A 23,142-nucleotide genomic window follows, 5' to 3' on the forward strand; every position below is an offset into this window, starting at 1 on the left:
AGATGAATTCAAGATTCGCCTGAATGAATGAAACATTCTGTAGTGTAGATTGCAATGGTTTCTGAGGTTTGTATTGTCTGAACTGGAAAAAGAAGAACTCACCAGTGTTGAGTCGCTAGACCGTGAACAGCACGGGTTCGAGTGTGAATAGACCGCTGAAAACCATCATTGCGTTACTTGAACATTCAGCAGTGGTGCAATGAAAACCTGCCGGGAGTGGAGATTCAGATGAATTCCAGATTCGCAGTGAATGAATGGAACATTCTCTAGTGGTGATTCCAATGATTTCTGAAGGCTGGGTTTTGTGGACACGAAAATGTAGAGCTGAACAGGGTGGAATGGATAGCCAAATGAACAGCACGTCTCGTAGTAAGAACAGGCCACTGAAAACCAGCTTTGGCTTAATTGGACATTCACAAGTGGTGTAACGAAAACCTGACGGGAGTTGAGAATTAGATGAATTTCAGATTTGCCGTCAATGAATGGAACATTCTGTGGAGGAGATACCAATTGTTTCTGAAGTTTGGGTTATGTGGACAGGAAAATGGAGCTGAAGAGGGTTGAGTGGATAGCAAATTGAACAGCACGGCTGAGAGTATGAGCAGGCCACTTAAAACCAGCATTGGCTTACTTGGATATTTACCAGTGGTGTCACGAAAACCTGCCGGGAGTGGAGATTCAGATGAATTCCAGATTCGCTGTGAATGAATGGAACATTCTGTAGTGGAGATAACAATGATTTCTCCAGTCTCTGTGGTGTGGACAGGAAAATGTAGAGCTGGCCAGGGTTGAGTGGATAGCCAATTGAACAGCACCACTGCGCTTGTGAAGAAAACACTTAAAACATTGGGTTACTTGGACATTCAACAGTGGTGTAACGAAAACCTGCCGGGAGTGGAGGTTCAGAGGAATTCCAGATTCGCAGTGAATGAATGGAACATTCTCTAGTGGAGATTCCAACGATTTCTGAAGGCTGGGTCGTGTGGAAGGAAAATCAAGAACTAATCAGGATTTAGTGGAAAGCCAATTGTATAGCATGGCTGCGAGTGTGAACATGCAGCTGAAAACCAGCATTGGGTTACTTGGACATTCATCAGTGGTGTAAGGAAAACCTGCATGGAGTGGAGAGTCAGTTGAATTCCACATTCGCAGTGAATGAATGGAACATTCTGTAGAGGAGATTCCAATGATTTCTGAAGCCTGTGTTGTGTGGACAGGAAAATGAAGAGCTGACCAGGCTTGAATCGATAGCCAAGTAAACAGCAGGGCTGCGAATATGAACAGGCCGCTGAAAACCAGCATTGGGTTACTTGGACATTCAACAGTGGTGTAATGAAAACCTGCGTGGAGTTGAGAGTCAGATGAATTCCAGATTCGCAGTGAATGAATGGAACGTTCTGTAGTGGAGATAACAAAGATTTCTGAAGGCTGGTAGTGTGGTGGGACAATGAAGAGCTGAACAGGGTGGAGTGAATTGTCAATTAAACAGCACGGCTGCGAGTATGAACAGGCCTCTGAAAACCAGCATTGGCTTACTTGGACATTCACAAGTGGTGTAATGTTAACCAGGCGGGAGTGGAGAATCAGATAAACTCCAGACTCGCAGTGAATGAATGGAACATTCTGTAGTGGAGATTGCAATGATTTCTGAAATCTGGATTGTGGGGACACGAAAATGAAGAGCTGACCAGTGTTGAGTGGATAGCCTGTAAAAAGCCTCGGCTTCGAATGTGAACAGACCACTGAAAACCAGTATTGCATTACTTCGACTTTCAGCAGTGGTGTAACGAAAGCCTGCGTGGAGTGCAGATTCAGATGAATTCCAGATTCCCAGTGAATGAATGGAACATCCTGTAGTGGAGATTACAATGATTTCTGAAGGCTGGGTTGTGTGCACAGGAAAATGAGGAGCAAAACAGGTTGAGTGGATAGCCAATTGAACAGCACGACTGCGAACATGAACAGGCCTCTGAAAACCAGCATTGTTTTACTTGGACATTCACAAGTGGTGTAAGATAAATCTGCAGGTAGTGGAGATTCAGTTGAATTCCAGATTCGCAGTGAATGAATGGAACATTCTGTACTGGAGATTGCAATGATTTCTCAAGTCTGGATTGTTTGGACATGAAAATGAAGAGCTGACCACAGTTGTGTGGATACCCAGTAAAAAGCAGGGCTTAGAGTGTGAACAGACCGCTGAAAACCAGCATTGTGTTACTTGGACATTCATAAGTGGTGTAATGAAAGCCTACCTGGAGTGCAGATTCAGATGAATTCCAGATTGGCAGTGAATGAATGGAACATTCTGTACTGGCGATTCCAATGATTTCTGAAGTCTGATATTGTGGAAAAGAAAATGAAAGGCTGACCAGGTTTGAGTGGATAGACAATTGAACAGCACACTGCGAGTGTGAAAAGGCGGCTGAAAACCAGCATTGGATTACTTGGTCATTCACCAGTGCTGTAATGAAAACCTGCCTGGAGCGGAGAGTCAGATGAATTGCAGAATCGCAGTGAATGAATGGAACAGTCTGTAGTGGAGAGCCCAATGATTTCTGAAGGCTGGTTTGTGTGGAGAGGAAAATGAAGAGCTGACCAATATTGAGTGGATAGCCCATTGAACAGCACTTCTGCGAGTTGAACATGCCTCTGAAAACCAGTATTGAGTTACTTGGACATTCACCAGTGGCGTAACGAAAACCTGCCAGGAGTGGAGGTTCAGAGGAATTCCAGATTCGCAGTGAATGAATGGAACATTCTCTAGTGGTGATTCCAATGATTTCTGAAGGCTGGGTTTTGTGGACACGAAAATGTAGAGCTGAACAGGGTGGAGTGGATAGCCAAATGAACAGCACGTCTCTTAGTATGAACAGGCCACTGAAAACCAGCATTGGCTTACTTGGACATTCACAAGTGGTGTAACGATAACCCGCCGGGAGTTGAGAGTCAGATGAATTTAAGATTCGCAGTGAATGAACGGAACATTCTGTGGAGGAGATACCAATTATTTCTGAAGGTTGGGTTATGAGGACAGGAAAATGTAGAGCTGAATAGGGTTGGGTGGATAGCAAATTGAACAGCACGGCTGAGTGTGTTAGCAGGCGGCTTAAAACCAGCATTGTCTTCCTTGGACATTTACCAGTGGTGTCACGAAAACCTTCCAGGAGTGGAGACTCTGATGAATTCCAGATTCGCGTGATTGAATGGAACATTCTGTAGTGGTGATTGCCAACATTTAGGAATCTGGATAGTCTGGACAGGATATTGAAGAGCTGACCGATATTGAGTGGATAGCCAATGAACAGCACGGTTTCGAGTGTGAACAGACCACTAAGAAGCAGCATTGCATTACTTGGACATTCATCAGTGGTGTAACGAAAGCCTTCCTGGAATGCAGATTCAGAGTATTTCCAGATTCACAGTGAATGAATGGAAATTTCTGTAGTAGAGATTCCAATGATTTCTGAACGCTGGGTTGTGTGGACAGGAAAATGAAGAGCTGACTAGGTTTGACTGGATTGCCAATTGAACAGCAAGGCTGTGAGTGTGAACAGCCGCTGAAAACCAGCATTGGATTACCTGGTCATTCACCAGTGTTGTTAGGAAAATCTGCCTGGTGTGGAGAGTCAGAGGAATTCCGGATTCGCAGGGAACGAATGGAACATTCTGAAGTGGAGATAAGAATGATTTCTGAAGGCTCGGTGTGTGGAAGGAAAATCAAGAGCTAACCAGCGTTCACTGGATAGCCAATTGAACAGCACGGCTGCGAGTGTTAACACGCAGCTGAAACCAGCCTTGGGTTGCTTGGACATTCACCAGTGGTGAAACGAAAACCTGCTGGGAGTGGAGAACAAGATGAATTCAAGATTCGCCTGAATGAATGAAACATTCTGTAGTGTAGATTGCAATGGTTTCTGAGGTTTGTATTGTCTGAACTGGAAAAAGAAGAACTCACCAGTGTTGAGTCGCTAGACCGTGAACAGCACGGGTTCGAGTGTGAATAGACCGCTGAAAACCATCATTGCGTTACTTGAACATTCAGCAGTGGTGCAATGAAAACCTGCCGGGAGTGGAGATTCAGATGAATTCCAGATTCGCAGTGAATGAATGGAACATTCTCTAGTGGTGATTCCAATGATTTCTGAAGGCTGGGTTTTGTGGACACGAAAATGTAGAGCTGAACAGGGTGGAATGGATAGCCAAATGAACAGCACGTCTCGTAGTAAGAACAGGCCACTGAAAACCAGCTTTGGCTTAATTGGACATTCACAAGTGGTGTAACGAAAACCTGACGGGAGTTGAGAATTAGATGAATTTCAGATTTGCCGTCAATGAATGGAACATTCTGTGGAGGAGATACCAATTGTTTCTGAAGTTTGGGTTATGTGGACAGGAAAATGGAGCTGAAGAGGGTTGAGTGGATAGCAAATTGAACAGCACGGCTGAGAGTATGAGCAGGCCACTTAAAACCAGCATTGGCTTACTTGGATATTTACCAGTGGTGTCACGAAAACCTGCCGGGAGTGGAGATTCAGATGAATTCCAGATTCGCTGTGAATGAATGGAACATTCTGTAGTGGAGATAACAATGATTTCTCCAGTCTCTGTGGTGTGGACAGGAAAATGTAGAGCTGGCCAGGGTTGAGTGGATAGCCAATTGAACAGCACCACTGCGCTTGTGAAGAAAACACTTAAAACATTGGGTTACTTGGACATTCAACAGTGGTGTAACGAAAACCTGCCGGGAGTGGAGGTTCAGAGGAATTCCAGATTCGCAGTGAATGAATGGAACATTCTCTAGTGGAGATTCCAACGATTTCTGAAGGCTGGGTCGTGTGGAAGGAAAATCAAGAACTAATCAGGATTTAGTGGAAAGCCAATTGTATAGCATGGCTGCGAGTGTGAACATGCAGCTGAAAACCAGCATTGGGTTACTTGGACATTCATCAGTGGTGTAAGGAAAACCTGCATGGAGTGGAGAGTCAGTTGAATTCCACATTCGCAGTGAATGAATGGAACATTCTGTAGAGGAGATTCCAATGATTTCTGAAGCCTGTGTTGTGTGGACAGGAAAATGAAGAGCTGACCAGGCTTGAATCGATAGCCAAGTAAACAGCAGGGCTGCGAATATGAACAGGCCGCTGAAAACCAGCATTGGGTTACTTGGACATTCAACAGTGGTGTAATGAAAACCTGCGTGGAGTTGAGAGTCAGATGAATTCCAGATTCGCAGTGAATGAATGGAACGTTCTGTAGTGGAGATAACAAAGATTTCTGAAGGCTGGTAGTGTGGTGGGACAATGAAGAGCTGAACAGGGTGGAGTGAATTGTCAATTAAACAGCACGGCTGCGAGTATGAACAGGCCTCTGAAAACCAGCATTGGCTTACTTGGACATTCACAAGTGGTGTAATGTTAACCAGGCGGGAGTGGAGAATCAGATAAACTCCAGACTCGCAGTGAATGAATGGAACATTCTGTAGTGGAGATTGCAATGATTTCTGAAATCTGGATTGTGGGGACACGAAAATGAAGAGCTGACCAGTGTTGAGTGGATAGCCTGTAAAAAGCCTCGGCTTCGAATGTGAACAGACCACTGAAAACCAGTATTGCATTACTTCGACTTTCAGCAGTGGTGTAACGAAAGCCTGCGTGGAGTGCAGATTCAGATGAATTCCAGATTCCCAGTGAATGAATGGAACATCCTGTAGTGGAGATTACAATGATTTCTGAAGGCTGGGTTGTGTGCACAGGAAAATGAGGAGCAAAACAGGTTGAGTGGATAGCCAATTGAACAGCACGACTGCGAACATGAACAGGCCTCTGAAAACCAGCATTGTTTTACTTGGACATTCACAAGTGGTGTAAGATAAATCTGCAGGTAGTGGAGATTCAGTTGAATTCCAGATTCGCAGTGAATGAATGGAACATTCTGTACTGGAGATTGCAATGATTTCTCAAGTCTGGATTGTTTGGACATGAAAATGAAGAGCTGACCACAGTTGTGTGGATACCCAGTAAAAAGCAGGGCTTAGAGTGTGAACAGACCGCTGAAAACCAGCATTGTGTTACTTGGACATTCATAAGTGGTGTAATGAAAGCCTACCTGGAGTGCAGATTCAGATGAATTCCAGATTGGCAGTGAATGAATGGAACATTCTGTACTGGCGATTCCAATGATTTCTGAAGTCTGATATTGTGGAAAAGAAAATGAAAGGCTGACCAGGTTTGAGTGGATAGACAATTGAACAGCACACTGCGAGTGTGAAAAGGCGGCTGAAAACCAGCATTGGATTACTTGGTCATTCACCAGTGCTGTAATGAAAACCTGCCTGGAGCGGAGAGTCAGATGAATTGCAGAATCGCAGTGAATGAATGGAACAGTCTGTAGTGGAGAGCCCAATGATTTCTGAAGGCTGGTTTGTGTGGAGAGGAAAATGAAGAGCTGACCAATATTGAGTGGATAGCCCATTGAACAGCACTTCTGCGAGTTGAACATGCCTCTGAAAACCAGTATTGAGTTACTTGGACATTCACCAGTGGCGTAACGAAAACCTGCCAGGAGTGGAGGTTCAGAGGAATTCCAGATTCGCAGTGAATGAATGGAACATTCTCTAGTGGTGATTCCAATGATTTCTGAAGGCTGGGTTTTGTGGACACGAAAATGTAGAGCTGAACAGGGTGGAGTGGATAGCCAAATGAACAGCACGTCTCTTAGTATGAACAGGCCACTGAAAACCAGCATTGGCTTACTTGGACATTCACAAGTGGTGTAACGATAACCCGCCGGGAGTTGAGAGTCAGATGAATTTAAGATTCGCAGTGAATGAACGGAACATTCTGTGGAGGAGATACCAATTATTTCTGAAGGTTGGGTTATGAGGACAGGAAAATGTAGAGCTGAATAGGGTTGGGTGGATAGCAAATTGAACAGCACGGCTGAGTGTGTTAGCAGGCGGCTTAAAACCAGCATTGTCTTCCTTGGACATTTACCAGTGGTGTCACGAAAACCTTCCAGGAGTGGAGACTCTGATGAATTCCAGATTCGCGTGATTGAATGGAACATTCTGTAGTGGTGATTGCCAACATTTAGGAATCTGGATAGTCTGGACAGGATATTGAAGAGCTGACCGATATTGAGTGGATAGCCAATGAACAGCACGGTTTCGAGTGTGAACAGACCACTAAGAAGCAGCATTCCATTACTTGGACATTCATCAGTGGTGTAACGAAAGCCTTCCTGGAATGCAGATTCAGAGTATTTCCAGATTCACAGTGAATGAATGGAAATTTCTGTAGTAGAGATTCCAATGATTTCTGAACGCTGGGTTGTGTGGACAGGAAAATGAAGAGCTGACTAGGTTTGACTGGATTGCCAATTGAACAGCAAGGCTGTGAGTGTGAACAGCCGCTGAAAACCAGCATTGGATTACCTGGTCATTCACCAGTGTTGTTAGGAAAATCTGCCTGGTGTGGAGAGTCAGAGGAATTCCGGATTCGCAGGGAACGAATGGAACATTCTGAAGTGGAGATAAGAATGATTTCTGAAGGCTCGGTGTGTGGAAGGAAAATCAAGAGCTAACCAGCGTTCACTGGATAGCCAATTGAACAGCACGGCTGCGAGTGTTAACACGCAGCTGAAACCAGCCTTGGGTTGCTTGGACATTCACCAGTGGTGAAACGAAAACCTGCTGGGAGTGGAGAACAAGATGAATTCAAGATTCGCCTGAATGAATGAAACATTCTGTAGTGTAGATTGCAATGGTTTCTGAGGTTTGTATTGTCTGAACTGGAAAAAGAAGAACTCACCAGTGTTGAGTCGCTAGACCGTGAACAGCACGGGTTCGAGTGTGAATAGACCGCTGAAAACCATCATTGCGTTACTTGAACATTCAGCAGTGGTGCAATGAAAACCTGCCGGGAGTGGAGATTCAGATGAATTCCAGATTCGCAGTGAATGAATGGAACATTCTCTAGTGGTGATTCCAAGGATTTCTGAAGGCTGGGTTTTGTGGACACGAAAATGTAGAGCTGAACAGGGTGGAATGGATAGCCAAATGAACAGCACGTCTCGTAGTAAGAACAGGCCACTGAAAACCAGCTTTGGCTTAATTGGACATTCACAAGTGGTGTAACGAAAACCTGACGGGAGTTGAGAATTAGATGAATTTCAGATTTGCCGTCAATGAATGGAACATTCTGTGGAGGAGATACCAATTGTTTCTGAAGTTTGGGTTATGTGGACAGGAAAATGGAGCTGAAGAGGGTTGAGTGGATAGCAAATTGAACAGCACGGCTGAGAGTATGAGCAGGCCACTTAAAACCAGCATTGGCTTACTTGGATATTTACCAGTGGTGTCACGAAAACCTGCCGGGAGTGGAGATTCAGATGAATTCCAGATTCGCTGTGAATGAATGGAACATTCTGTAGTGGAGATAACAATGATTTCTCCAGTCTCTGTGGTGTGGACAGGAAAATGTAGAGCTGGCCAGGGTTGAGTGGATAGCCAATTGAACAGCACCACTGCGCTTGTGAAGAAAACACTTAAAACATTGGGTTACTTGGACATTCAACAGTGGTGTAACGAAAACCTGCCGGGAGTGGAGGTTCAGAGGAATTCCAGATTCGCAGTGAATGAATGGAACATTCTCTAGTGGAGATTCCAACGATTTCTGAAGGCTGGGTCGTGTGGAAGGAAAATCAAGAACTAATCAGGATTTAGTGGAAAGCCAATTGTATAGCATGGCTGCGAGTGTGAACATGCAGCTGAAAACCAGCATTGGGTTACTTGGACATTCATCAGTGGTGTAAGGAAAACCTGCATGGAGTGGAGAGTCAGTTGAATTCCACATTCGCAGTGAATGAATGGAACATTCTGTAGAGGAGATTCCAATGATTTCTGAAGCCTGTGTTGTGTGGACAGGAAAATGAAGAGCTGACCAGGCTTGAATCGATAGCCAAGTAAACAGCAGGGCTGCGAATATGAACAGGCCGCTGAAAACCAGCATTGGGTTACTTGGACATTCAACAGTGGTGTAATGAAAACCTGCGTGGAGTTGAGAGTCAGATGAATTCCAGATTCGCAGTGAATGAATGGAACGTTCTGTAGTGGAGATAACAAAGATTTCTGAAGGCTGGTAGTGTGGTGGGACAATGAAGAGCTGAACAGGGTGGAGTGAATTGTCAATTAAACAGCACGGCTGCGAGTATGAACAGGCCTCTGAAAACCAGCATTGGCTTACTTGGACATTCACAAGTGGTGTAATGTTAACCAGGCGGGAGTGGAGAATCAGATAAACTCCAGACTCGCAGTGAATGAATGGAACATTCTGTAGTGGAGATTGCAATGATTTCTGAAATCTGGATTGTGGGGACACGAAAATGAAGAGCTGACCAGTGTTGAGTGGATAGCCTGTAAAAAGCCTCGGCTTCGAATGTGAACAGACCACTGAAAACCAGTATTGCATTACTTCGACTTTCAGCAGTGGTGTAACGAAAGCCTGCGTGGAGTGCAGATTCAGATGAATTCCAGATTCCCAGTGAATGAATGGAACATCCTGTAGTGGAGATTACAATGATTTCTGAAGGCTGGGTTGTGTGCACAGGAAAATGAGGAGCAAAACAGGTTGAGTGGATAGCCAATTGAACAGCACGACTGCGAACATGAACAGGCCTCTGAAAACCAGCATTGTTTTACTTGGACATTCACAAGTGGTGTAAGATAAATCTGCAGGTAGTGGAGATTCAGTTGAATTCCAGATTCGCAGTGAATGAATGGAACATTCTGTACTGGAGATTGCAATGATTTCTCAAGTCTGGATTGTTTGGACATGAAAATGAAGAGCTGACCACAGTTGTGTGGATACCCAGTAAAAAGCAGGGCTTAGAGTGTGAACAGACCGCTGAAAACCAGCATTGTGTTACTTGGACATTCATAAGTGGTGTAATGAAAGCCTACCTGGAGTGCAGATTCAGATGAATTCCAGATTGGCAGTGAATGAATGGAACATTCTGTACTGGCGATTCCAATGATTTCTGAAGTCTGATATTGTGGAAAAGAAAATGAAAGGCTGACCAGGTTTGAGTGGATAGACAATTGAACAGCACACTGCGAGTGTGAAAAGGCGGCTGAAAACCAGCATTGGATTACTTGGTCATTCACCAGTGCTGTAATGAAAACCTGCCTGGAGCGGAGAGTCAGATGAATTGCAGAATCGCAGTGAATGAATGGAACAGTCTGTAGTGGAGAGCCCAATGATTTCTGAAGGCTGGTTTGTGTGGAGAGGAAAATGAAGAGCTGACCAATATTGAGTGGATAGCCCATTGAACAGCACTTCTGCGAGTTGAACATGCCTCTGAAAACCAGTATTGAGTTACTTGGACATTCACCAGTGGCGTAACGAAAACCTGCCAGGAGTGGAGGTTCAGAGGAATTCCAGATTCGCAGTGAATGAATGGAACATTCTCTAGTGGTGATTCCAATGATTTCTGAAGGCTGGGTTTTGTGGACACGAGAATGTAGAGCTGAACAGGGTGGAGTGGATAGCCAAATGAACAGCACGTCTCTTAGTATGAACAGGCCACTGAAAACCAGCATTGGCTTACTTGGACATTCACAAGTGGTGTAACGATAACCCGCCGGGAGTTGAGAGTCAGATGAATTTAAGATTCGCAGTGAATGAACGGAACATTCTGTGGAGGAGATACCAATTATTTCTGAAGGTTGGGTTATGAGGACAGGAAAATGTAGAGCTGAATAGGGTTGGGTGGATAGCAAATTGAACAGCACGGCTGAGTGTGTTAGCAGGCGGCTTAAAACCAGCATTGTCTTCCTTGGACATTTACCAGTGGTGTCACGAAAACCTTCCAGGAGTGGAGACTCTGATGAATTCCAGATTCGCGTGATTGAATGGAACATTCTGTAGTGGTGATTGCCAACATTTAGGAATCTGGATAGTCTGGACAGGATATTGAAGAGCTGACCGATATTGAGTGGATAGCCAATGAACAGCACGGTTTCGAGTGTGAACAGACCACTAAGAAGCAGCATTGCATTACTTGGACATTCATCAGTGGTGTAACGAAAGCCTTCCTGGAATGCAGATTCAGAGTATTTCCAGATTCACAGTGAATGAATGGAAATTTCTGTAGTAGAGATTCCAATGATTTCTGAACGCTGGGTTGTGTGGACAGGAAAATGAAGAGCTGACTAGGTTTGACTGGATTGCCAATTGAACAGCAAGGCTGTGAGTGTGAACAGCCGCTGAAAACCAGCATTGGATTACCTGGTCATTCACCAGTGTTGTTAGGAAAATCTGCCTGGTGTGGAGAGTCAGAGGAATTCCAGATTCGCAGGGAACGAATGGAACATTCTGAAGTGGAGATAAGAATGATTTCTGAAGGCTCGGTGTGTGGAAGGAAAATCAAGAGCTAACCAGCGTTCACTGGATAGCCAATTGAACAGCACGGCTGCGAGTGTTAACACGCAGCTGAAACCAGCCTTGGGTTGCTTGGACATTCACCAGTGGTGAAACGAAAACCTGCTGGGAGTGGAGAACAAGATGAATTCAAGATTCGCCTGAATGAATGAAACATTCTGTAGTGTAGATTGCAATGGTTTCTGAGGTTTGTATTGTCTGAACTGGAAAAAGAAGAACTCACCAGTGTTGAGTCGCTAGACCGTGAACAGCACGGGTTCGAGTGTGAATAGACCGCTGAAAACCATCATTGCGTTACTTGAACATTCAGCAGTGGTGCAATGAAAACCTGCCGGGAGTGGAGATTCAGATGAATTCCAGATTCGCAGTGAATGAATGGAACATTCTCTAGTGGTGATTCCAATGATTTCTGAAGGCTGGGTTTTGTGGACACGAAAATGTAGAGCTGAACAGGGTGGAATGGATAGCCAAATGAACAGCACGTCTCGTAGTAAGAACAGGCCACTGAAAACCAGCTTTGGCTTAATTGGACATTCACAAGTGGTGTAACGAAAACCTGACGGGAGTTGAGAATTAGATGAATTTCAGATTTGCCGTCAATGAATGGAACATTCTGTGGAGGAGATACCAATTGTTTCTGAAGTTTGGGTTATGTGGACAGGAAAATGGAGCTGAAGAGGGTTGAGTGGATAGCAAATTGAACAGCACGGCTGAGAGTATGAGCAGGCCACTTAAAACCAGCATTGGCTTACTTGGATATTTACCAGTGGTGTCACGAAAACCTGCCGGGAGTGGAGATTCAGATGAATTCCAGATTCGCTGTGAATGAATGGAACATTCTGTAGTGGAGATAACAATGATTTCTCCAGTCTCTGTGGTGTGGACAGGAAAATGTAGAGCTGGCCAGGGTTGAGTGGATAGCCAATTGAACAGCACCACTGCGCTTGTGAAGAAAACACTTAAAACATTGGGTTACTTGGACATTCAACAGTGGTGTAACGAAAACCTGCCGGGAGTGGAGGTTCAGAGGAATTCCAGATTCGCAGTGAATGAATGGAACATTCTCTAGTGGAGATTCCAACGATTTCTGAAGGCTGGGTCGTGTGGAAGGAAAATCAAGAACTAATCAGGATTTAGTGGAAAGCCAATTGTATAGCATGGCTGCGAGTGTGAACATGCAGCTGAAAACCAGCATTGGGTTACTTGGACATTCATCAGTGGTGTAAGGAAAACCTGCATGGAGTGGAGAGTCAGTTGAATTCCACATTCGCAGTGAATGAATGGAACATTCTGTAGAGGAGATTCCAATGATTTCTGAAGCCTGTGTTGTGTGGACAGGAAAATGAAGAGCTGACCAGGCTTGAATCGATAGCCAAGTAAACAGCAGGGCTGCGAATATGAACAGGCCGCTGAAAACCAGCATTGGGTTACTTGGACATTCAACAGTGGTGTAATGAAAACCTGCGTGGAGTTGAGAGTCAGATGAATTCCAGATTCGCAGTGAATGAATGGAACATTCTGTAGTGGAGATAACAAAGATTTCTGAAGGCTGGTAGTGTGGTGGGACAATGAAGAGCTGAACAGGGTGGAGTGAATTGTCAATTAAACAGCACGGCTGCGAGTATGAACAGGCCTCTGAAAACCAGCATTGGCTTACTTGGACATTCACAAGTGGTGTAATGTTAACCAGGCGGGAGTGGAGAATCAGATAAACTCCAGACTCGCAGTGAATGAATGGAACATTCTGTAGTGGAGATTGCAATGATTTCTGAAATCTGGATTGTGGGGACACGAAAATGAAGAGCTGACCAGTGTTGAGTGGATAGCCTGTAAAAAGCCTCGGCTTCGAATGTGAACAGACCACTGAAAACCAGTATTGCATTACTTCGACTTTCAGCAGTGGTGTAACGAAAGCCTGCGTGGAGTGCAGATTCAGATGAATTCCAGATTCCCAGTGAATGAATGGAACATCCTGTAGTGGAGATTACAATGATTTCTGAAGGCTGGGTTGTGTGCACAGGAAAATGAGGAGCAAAACAGGTTGAGTGGATAGCCAATTGAACAGCACGACTGCGAACATGAACAGGCCTCTGAAAACCAGCATTGTTTTACTTGGACATTCACAAGTGGTGTAAGATAAATCTGCAGGTAGTGGAGATTCAGTTGAATTCCAGATTCGCAGTGAATGAATGGAACATTCTGTACTGGAGATTGCAATGATTTCTCAAGTCTGGATTGTTTGGACATGAAAATGAAGAGCTGACCACAGTTGTGTGGATACCCAGTAAAAAGCAGGGCTTAGAGTGTGAACAGACCGCTGAAAACCAGCATTGTGTTACTTGGACATTCATAAGTGGTGTAATGAAAGCCTACCTGGAGTGCAGATTCAGATGAATTCCAGATTGGCAGTGAATGAATGGAACATTCTGTACTGGCGATTCCAATGATTTCTGAAGTCTGATATTGTGGAAAAGAAAATGAAAGGCTGACCAGGTTTGAGTGGATAGACAATTGAACAGCACACTGCGAGTGTGAAAAGGCGGCTGAAAACCAGCATTGGATTACTTGGTCATTCACCAGTGCTGTAATGAAAACCTGCCTGGAGCGGAGAGTCAGATGAATTGCAGAATCGCAGTGAATGAATGGAACAGTCTGTAGTGGAGAGCCCAATGATTTCTGAAGGCTGGTTTGTGTGGAGAGGAAAATGAAGAGCTGACCAATATTGAGTGGATAGCCCATTGAACAGCACTTCTGCGAGTTGAACATGCCTCTGAAAACCAGTATTGAGTTACTTGGACATTCACCAGTGGCGTAACGAAAACCTGCCAGGAGTGGAGGTTCAGAGGAATTCCAGATTCGCAGTGAATGAATGGAACATTCTCTAGTGGTGATTCCAATGATTTCTGAAGGCTGGGTTTTGTGGACACGAAAATGTAGAGCTGAACAGGGTGGAGTGGATAGCCAAATGAACAGCACGTCTCTTAGTATGAACAGGCCACTGAAAACCAGCATTGGCTTACTTGGACATTCACAAGTGGTGTAACGATAACCCGCCGGGAGTTGAGAGTCAGATGAATTTAAGATTCGCAGTGAATGAACGGAACATTCTGTGGAGGAGATACCAATTATTTCTGAAGGTTGGGTTATGAGGACAGGAAAATGTAGAGCTGAATAGGGTTGGGTGGATAGCAAATTGAACAGCACGGCTGAGTGTGTTAGCAGGCGGCTTAAAACCAGCATTGTCTTCCTTGGACATTTACCAGTGGTGTCACGAAAACCTTCCAGGAGTGGAGACTCTGATGAATTCCAGATTCGCGTGATTGAATGGAACATTCTGTAGTGGTGATTGCCAACATTTAGGAATCTGGATAGTCTGGACAGGATATTGAAGAGCTGACCGATATTGAGTGGATAGCCAATGAACAGCACGGTTTCGAGTGTGAACAGACCACTAAGAAGCAGCATTGCATTACTTGGACATTCATCAGTGGTGTAACGAAAGCCTTCCTGGAATGCAGATTCAGAGTATTTCCAGATTCACAGTGAATGAATGGAAATTTCTGTAGTAGAGATTCCAATGATTTCTGAACGCTGGGTTGTGTGGACAGGAAAATGAAGAGCTGACTAGGTTTGACTGGATTGCCAATTGAACAGCAAGGCTGTGAGTGTGAACAGCCGCTGAAAACCAGCATTGGATTACCTGGTCATTCACCAGTGTTGTTAGGAAAATCTGCCTGGTGTGGAGAGTCAGAGGAATTCCAGATTCGCAGGGAACGAATGGAACATTCTGAAGTGGAGATAAGAATGATTTCTGAAGGCTCGGTGTGTGGAAGGAAAATCAAGAGCTAACCAGCGTTCACTGGATAGCCAATTGAACAGCACGGCTGCGAGTGTTAACACGCAGCTGAAACCAGCCTTGGGTTGCTTGGACATTCACCAGTGGTGAAACGAAAACCTGCTGGGAGTGGAGAACAAGATGAATTCAAGATTCGCCTGAATGAATGAAACATTCTGTAGTGTAGATTGCAATGGTTTCTGAGGTTTGTATTGTCTGAACTGGAAAAAGAAGAACTCACCAGTGTTGAGTCGCTAGACCGTGAACAGCACGGGTTCGAGTGTGAATAGACCGCTGAAAACCATCATTGCGTTACTTGAACATTCAGCAGTGGTGCAATGAAAACCTGCCGGGAGTGGAGATTCAGATGAATTCCAGATTCGCAGTGAATGAATGGAACATTCTCTAGTGGTGATTCCAATGATTTCTGAAGGCTGGGTTTTGTGGACACGAAAATGTAGAGCTGAACAGGGTGGAATGGATAGCCAAATGAACAGCACGTCTCGTAGTAAGAACAGGCCACTGAAAACCAGCTTTGGCTTAATTGGACATTCACAAGTGGTGTAACGAAAACCTGACGGGAGTTGAGAATTAGATGAATTTCAGATTTGCCGTCAATGAATGGAACATTCTGTGGAGGAGATACCAATTGTTTCTGAAGTTTGGGTTATGTGGACAGGAAAATGGAGCTGAAGAGGGTTGAGTGGATAGCAAATTGAACAGCACGGCTGAGAGTATGAGCAGGCCACTTAAAACCAGCATTGGCTTACTTGGATATTTACCAGTGGTGTCACGAAAACCTGCCGGGAGTGGAGATTCAGATGAATTCCAGATTCGCTGTGAATGAATGGAACATTCTGTAGTGGAGATAACAATGATTTCTCCAGTCTCTGTGGTGTGGACAGGAAAATGTAGAGCTGGCCAGGGTTGAGTGGATAGCCAATTGAACAGCACCACTGCGCTTGTGAAGAAAACACTTAAAACATTGGGTTACTTGGACATTCAACAGTGGTGTAACGAAAACCTGCCGGGAGTGGAGGTTCAGAGGAATTCCAGATTCGCAGTGAATGAATGGAACATTCTCTAGTGGAGATTCCAACGATTTCTGAAGGCTGGGTCGTGTGGAAGGAAAATCAAGAACTAATCAGGATTTAGTGGAAAGCCAATTGTATAGCATGGCTGCGAGTGTGAACATGCAGCTGAAAACCAGCATTGGTTTACTTGGACATTCATCAGTGGTGTAAGGAAAACCTGCATGGAGTGGAGAGTCAGTTGAATTCCACATTCGCAGTGAATGAATGGAACATTCTGTAGAGGAGATTCCAATGATTTCTGAAGCCTGTGTTGTGTGGACAGGAAAATGAAGAGCTGACCAGGCTTGAATCGATAGCCAAGTAAACAGCAGGGCTGCGAATATGAACAGGCCGCTGAAAACCAGCATTGGGTTACTTGGACATTCAACAGTGGTGTAATGAAAACCTGCGTGGAGTTGAGAGTCAGATGAATTCCAGATTCGCAGTGAATGAATGGAACGTTCTGTAGTGGAGATAACAAAGATTTCTGAAGGCTGGTAGTGTGGTGGGACAATGAAGAGCTGAACAGGGTGGAGTGAATTGTCAATTAAACAGCACGGCTGCGAGTATGAACAGGCCTCTGAAAACCAGCATTGGCTTACTTGGACATTCACAAGTGGTGTAATGTTAACCAGGCGGGAGTGGAGAATCAGATAAACTCCAGACTCGCAGTGAATGAATGGAACATTCTGTAGTGGAGATTGCAATGATTTCTGAAATCTGGATTGTGGGGACACGAAAATGAAGAGCTGACCAGTGTTGAGTGGATAGCCTGTAAAAAGCCTCGGCTTCGAATGTGAACAGACCACTGAAAACCAGTATTGCATTACTTCGACTTTCAGCAGTGGTGTAACGAAAGCCTGCGTGGAGTGCAGATTCAGATGAATTCCAGATTCCCAGTGAATGAATGGAACATCCTGTAGTGGAGATTACAATGATTTCTGAAGGCTGGGTTGTGTGCACAGGAAAATGAGGAGCAAAACAGGTTGAGTGGATAGCCAATTGAACAGCACGACTGCGAACATGAACAGGCCTCTGAAAACCAGCATTGTTTTACTTGGACATTCACAAGTGGTGTAAGATAAATCTGCAGGTAGTGGAGATTCAGTTGAATTCCAGATTCGCAGTGAATGAATGGAACATTCTGTACTGGAGATTGCAATGATTTCTCAAGTCTGGATTGTTTGGACATGAAAATGAAGAGCTGACCACAGTTGTGTGGATACCCAGTAAAAAGCAGGGCTTAGAGTGTGAACATACCGCTGAAAACCAGCATTGTGTTACTTGGACATTCATAAGTGGTGTAATGAAAGCCTACCTGGAGTGCAGATTCAGATGAATTCCAGATTGGCAGTGAATGAATGGAACATTCTGTACTGGCGATTCCAATGATTTCTGAAGTCTGATATTGTGGAAAAGAAAATGAAAGGCTGACCAGGTTTGAGTGGATAGACAATTGAACAGCACACTGCGAGTGTGAAAAGGCGGCTGAAAACCAGCATTGGATTACTTGGTCATTCACCAGTGCTGTAATGAAAACCTGCCTGGAGCGGAGAGTCAGATGAATTGCAGAATCGCAGTGAATGAATGGAACAGTCTGTAGTGGAGAGCCCAATGATTTCTGAAGGCTGGTTTGTGTGGAGAGGAAAATGAAGAGCTGACCAATATTGAGTGGATAGCCCATTGAACAGCACTTCTGCGAGTTGAACATGCCTCTGAAAACCAGTATTGAGTTACTTGGACATTCACCAGTGGCGTAACGAAAACCTGCCAGGAGTGGAGGTTCAGATGAATTCCAGATTCGCAGTGAATGAATGGAACATTCTCTAGTGGTGATTCCAATGATTTCTGAAGGCTGGGTTTTGTGGACACGAAAATGTAGAGCTGAACAGGGTGGAGTGGATAGCCAAATGAACAGCACGTCTCTTAGTATGAACAGGCCACTGAAAACCAGCATTGGCTTACTTGGACATTCACAAGTGGTGTAACGATAACCCGCCGGGAGTTGAGAGTCAGATGAATTTAAGATTCGCAGTGAATGAACGGAACATTCTGTGGAGGAGATACCAATTATTTCTGAAGGTTGGGTTATGAGGACAGGAAAATGTAGAGCTGAATAGGGTTGGGTGGATAGCAAATTGAACAGCACGGCTGAGTGTGTTAGCAGGCGGCTTAAAACCAGCATTGTCTTCCTTGGACATTTACCAGTGGTGTCACGAAAACCTTCCAGGAGTGGAGACTCTGATGAATTCCAGATTCGCGTGATTGAATGGAACATTCTGTAGTGGTGATTGCCAACATTTAGGAATCTGGATAGTCTGGACAGGATATTGAAGAGCTGACCGATATTGAGTGGATAGCCAATGAACAGCACGGTTTCGAGTGTGAACAGACCACTAAGAAGCAGCATTGCATTACTTGGACATTCATCAGTGGTGTAACGAAAGCCTTCCTGGAATGCAGATTCAGAGTATTTCCAGATTCACAGTGAATGAATGGAAATTTCTGTAGTAGAGATTCCAATGATTTCTGAACGCTGGGTTGTGTGGACAGGAAAATGAAGAGCTGACTAGGTTTGACTGGATTGCCAATTGAACAGCAAGGCTGTGAGTGTGAACAGCCGCTGAAAACCAGCATTGGATTACCTGGTCATTCACCAGTGTTGTTAGGAAAATCTGCCTGGTGTGGAGAGTCAGAGGAATTCCAGATTCGCAGGGAACGAATGGAACATTCTGAAGTGGAGATAAGAATGATTTCTGAAGGCTCGGTGTGTGGAAGGAAAATCAAGAGCTAACCAGCGTTCACTGGATAGCCAATTGAACAGCACGGCTGCGAGTGTTAACACGCAGCTGAAACCAGCCTTGGGTTGCTTGGACATTCACCAGTGGTGAAACGAAAACCTGCTGGGAGTGGAGAACAAGATGAATTCAAGATTCGCCTGAATGAATGAAACATTCTGTAGTGTAGATTGCAATGGTTTCTGAGGTTTGTATTGTCTGAACTGGAAAAAGAAGAACTCACCAGTGTTGAGTCGCTAGACCGTGAACAGCACGGGTTCGAGTGTGAATAGACCGCTGAAAACCATCATTGCGTTACTTGAACATTCAGCAGTGGTGCAATGAAAACCTGCCGGGAGTGGAGATTCAGATGAATTCCAGATTCGCAGTGAATGAATGGAACATTCTCTAGTGGTGATTCCAATGATTTCTGAAGGCTGGGTTTTGTGGACACGAAAATGTAGAGCTGAACAGGGTGGAATGGATAGCCAAATGAACAGCACGTCTCGTAGTAAGAACAGGCCACTGAAAACCAGCTTTGGCTTAATTGGACATTCACAAGTGGTGTAACGAAAACCTGACGGGAGTTGAGAATTAGATGAATTTCAGATTTGCCGTCAATGAATGGAACATTCTGTGGAGGAGATACCAATTGTTTCTGAAGTTTGGGTTATGTGGACAGGAAAATGGAGCTGAAGAGGGTTGAGTGGATAGCAAATTGAACAGCACGGCTGAGAGTATGAGCAGGCCACTTAAAACCAGCATTGGCTTACTTGGATATTTACCAGTGGTGTCACGAAAACCTGCCGGGAGTGGAGATTCAGATGAATTCCAGATTCGCTGTGAATGAATGGAACATTCTGTAGTGGAGATAACAATGATTTCTCCAGTCTCTGTGGTGTGGACAGGAAAATGTAGAGCTGGCCAGGGTTGAGTGGATAGCCAATTGAACAGCACCACTGCGCTTGTGAAGAAAACACTTAAAACATTGGGTTACTTGGACATTCAACAGTGGTGTAACGAAAACCTGCCGGGAGTGGAGGTTCAGAGGAATTCCAGATTCGCAGTGAATGAATGGAACATTCTCTAGTGGAGATTCCAACGATTTCTGAAGGCTGGGTCGTGTGGAAGGAAAATCAAGAACTAATCAGGATTTAGTGGAAAGCCAATTGTATAGCATGGCTGCGAGTGTGAACATGCAGCTGAAAACCAGCATTGGGTTACTTGGACATTCATCAGTGGTGTAAGGAAAACCTGCATGGAGTGGAGAGTCAGTTGAATTCCACATTCGCAGTGAATGAATGGAACATTCTGTAGAGGAGATTCCAATGATTTCTGAAGCCTGTGTTGTGTGGACAGGAAAATGAAGAGCTGACCAGGCTTGAATCGATAGCCAAGTAAACAGCAGGGCTGCGAATATTAACAGGCCGCTGAAAACCAGCATTGGGTTACTTGGACATTCAACAGTGGTGTAATGAAAACCTGCGTGGAGTTGAGAGTCAGATGAATTCCAGATTTGCAGTGAATGAATGGAACGTTCTGTAGTGGAGATAACAAAGATTTCTGAAGGCTGGTAGTGTGGTGGGACAATGAAGAGCTGAACAGGGTGGAGTGAATTGTCAATTAAACAGCACGGCTGCGAGTATGAACAGGCCTCTGAAAACCAGCATTGGCTTACTTGGACATTCACAAGTGGTGTAATGTTAACCAGGCGGGAGTGGAGAATCAGATAAACTCCAGACTCGCAGTGAATGAATGGAACATTCTGTAGTGGAGATTGCAATGATTTCTGAAATCTGGATTGTGGGGACACGAAAATGAAGAGCTGACCAGTGTTGAGTGGATAGCCTGTAAAAAGCCTCGGCTTCGAATGTGAACAGACCACTGAAAACCAGTATTGCATTACTTCGACTTTCAGCAGTGGTGTAACGAAAGCCTGCGTGGAGTGCAGATTCAGATGAATTCCAGATTCCCAGTGAATGAATGGAACATCCTGTAGTGGAGATTACAATGATTTCTGAAGGCTGGGTTGTGTGCACAGGAAAATGAGGAGCAAAACAGGTTGAGTGGATAGCCAATTGAACAGCACGACTGCGAACATGAACAGGCCTCTGAAAACCAGCATTGTTTTACTTGGACATTCACAAGTGGTGTAAGATAAATCTGCAGGTAGTGGAGATTCAGTTGAATTCCAGATTCGCAGTGAATGAATGGAACATTCTGTACTGGAGATTGCAATGATTTCTCAAGTCTGGATTGTTTGGACATGAAAATGAAGAGCTGACCACAGTTGTGTGGATACCCAGTAAAAAGCAGGGCTTAGAGTGTGAACAGACCGCTGAAAACCAGCATTGTGTTACTTGGACATTCATAAGTGGTGTAATGAAAGCCTACCTGGAGTGCAGATTCAGATGAATTCCAGATTGGCAGTGAATGAATGGAACATTCTGTACTGGCGATTCCAATGATTTCTGAAGTCTGATATTGTGGAAAAGAAAATGAAAGGCTGACCAGGTTTGAGTGGATAGACAATTGAACAGCACACTGCGAGTGTGAAAAGGCGGCTGAAAACCAGCATTGGATTACTTGGTCATTCACCAGTGCTGTAATGAAAACCTGCCTGGAGCGGAGAGTCAGATGAATTGCAGAATCGCAGTGAATGAATGGAACAGTCTGTAGTGGAGAGCCCAATGATTTCTGAAGGCTGGTTTGTGTGGAGAGGAAAATGAAGAGCTGACCAATATTGAGTGGATAGCCCATTGAACAGCACTTCTGCGAGTTGAACATGCCTCTGAAAACCAGTATTGAGTTACTTGGACATTCACCAGTGGCGTAACGAAAACCTGCCAGGAGTGGAGGTTCAGATGAATTCCAGATTCGCAGTGAATGAATGGAACATTCTCTAGTGGTGATTCCAATGATTTCTGAAGGCTGGGTTTTGTGGACACGAAAATGTAGAGCTGAACAGGGTGGAGTGGATAGCCAAATGAACAGCACGTCTCTTAGTATGAACAGGCCACTGAAAACCAGCATTGGCTTACTTGGACATTCACAAGTGGTGTAACGATAACCCGCCGGGAGTTGAGAGTCAGATGAATTTAAGATTCGCAGTGAATGAACGGAACATTCTGTGGAGGAGATACCAATTATTTCTGAAGGTTGGGTTATGAGGACAGGAAAATGTAGAGCTGAATAGGGTTGGGTGGATAGCAAATTGAACAGCACGGCTGAGTGTGTTAGCAGGCGGCTTAAAACCAGCATTGTCTTCCTTGGACATTTACCAGTGGTGTCACGAAAACCTTCCAGGAGTGGAGACTCTGATGAATTCCAGATTCGCGTGATTGAATGGAACATTCTGTAGTGGTGATTGCCAACATTTAGGAATCTGGATAGTCTGGACAGGATATTGAAGAGCTGACCGATATTGAGTGGATAGCCAATGAACAGCACGGTTTCGAGTGTGAACAGACCACTAAGAAGCAGCATTGCATTACTTGGACATTCATCAGTGGTGTAACGAAAGCCTTCCTGGAATGCAGATTCAGAGTATTTCCAGATTCACAGTGAATGAATGGAAATTTCTGTAGTAGAGATTCCAATGATTTCTGAACGCTGGGTTGTGTGGACAGGAAAATGAAGAGCTGACTAGGTTTGACTGGATTGCCAATTGAACAGCAAGGCTGTGAGTGTGAACAGCCGCTGAAAACCAGCATTGGATTACCTGGTCATTCACCAGTGTTGTTAGGAAAATCTGCCTGGTGTGGAGAGTCAGAGGAATTCCAGATTCGCAGGGAACGAATGGAACATTCTGAAGTGGAGATAAGAATGATTTCTGAAGGCTCGGTGTGTGGAAGGAAAATCAAGAGCTAACCAGCGTTCACTGGATAGCCAATTGAACAGCACGGCTGCGAGTGTTAACACGCAGCTGAAACCAGCCTTGGGTTGCTTGGACATTCACCAGTGGTGAAACGAAAACCTGCTGGGAGTGGAGAACAAGATGAATTCAAGATTCGCCTGAA

Source organism: Sorex fumeus, unplaced genomic scaffold, assembly GCF_029834395.1.
Source record: "Sorex fumeus unplaced genomic scaffold, SorFum_2.1 ptg000018l, whole genome shotgun sequence".
Classification (NCBI taxonomy): Eukaryota; Metazoa; Chordata; class Mammalia; order Eulipotyphla; family Soricidae; genus Sorex; species Sorex fumeus.